The following is a 547-nucleotide window of genomic DNA, read 5'->3' on the forward strand; positions in this document are numbered from 1 at the left end:
TCAAGAACCTGTGATTCAGAGAGGCAGCTGGTACAACGGGGCTTCACAGGTGGTGCCAAGGACCTTGGGCTTAACTCTGAAGTCCAGTGAGGATGTGACAGAGGTATAAAGGTCACTCTGGCTGCACCAGGGTGAGAGGTATTCTTAGCGACCCGAGTGGGAGCGAGGAGAGCAGCTAAAATCTGCTTCAGAAACTCAGGAGGAGACCAGGCGGTGGTGGCGCACGCCTTTAATCCCAGCACTCGGGAGGCAGAGGCAGGCGGATATCTGTGAGTTCGAGACCAGCCTGGTCTACAAGAGCTAGTTCCAGGACAGGCTCCAAAACCACAGAGAAACCCTGTCTCGAAAAACCAAAAAAAAAAAAGAAAAAAAGAAAAAAAGAAACTCAGGAGGAGAGAGAACAGTAGGCTGAGCTAAACAACCACCTGTCCTCGATAATGAATTGGCTAAAAACCAGGGAATGGGTAGAATCACCAGGACGCAGCGTGGAGAAGAACTAGTGAAGAGGGAGGGAGGGAGGGAGGATGACGTCATGACAGCAGGCTTC

This window comes from Alexandromys fortis, unplaced genomic scaffold (genome assembly GCF_014885135.2).
Source record: "Alexandromys fortis isolate MF-2015 unplaced genomic scaffold, M_Fortis_MF-2015_v1.1 scaffold_20, whole genome shotgun sequence".
In the NCBI taxonomy this organism is placed as follows: domain Eukaryota; kingdom Metazoa; phylum Chordata; class Mammalia; order Rodentia; family Cricetidae; genus Alexandromys; species Alexandromys fortis.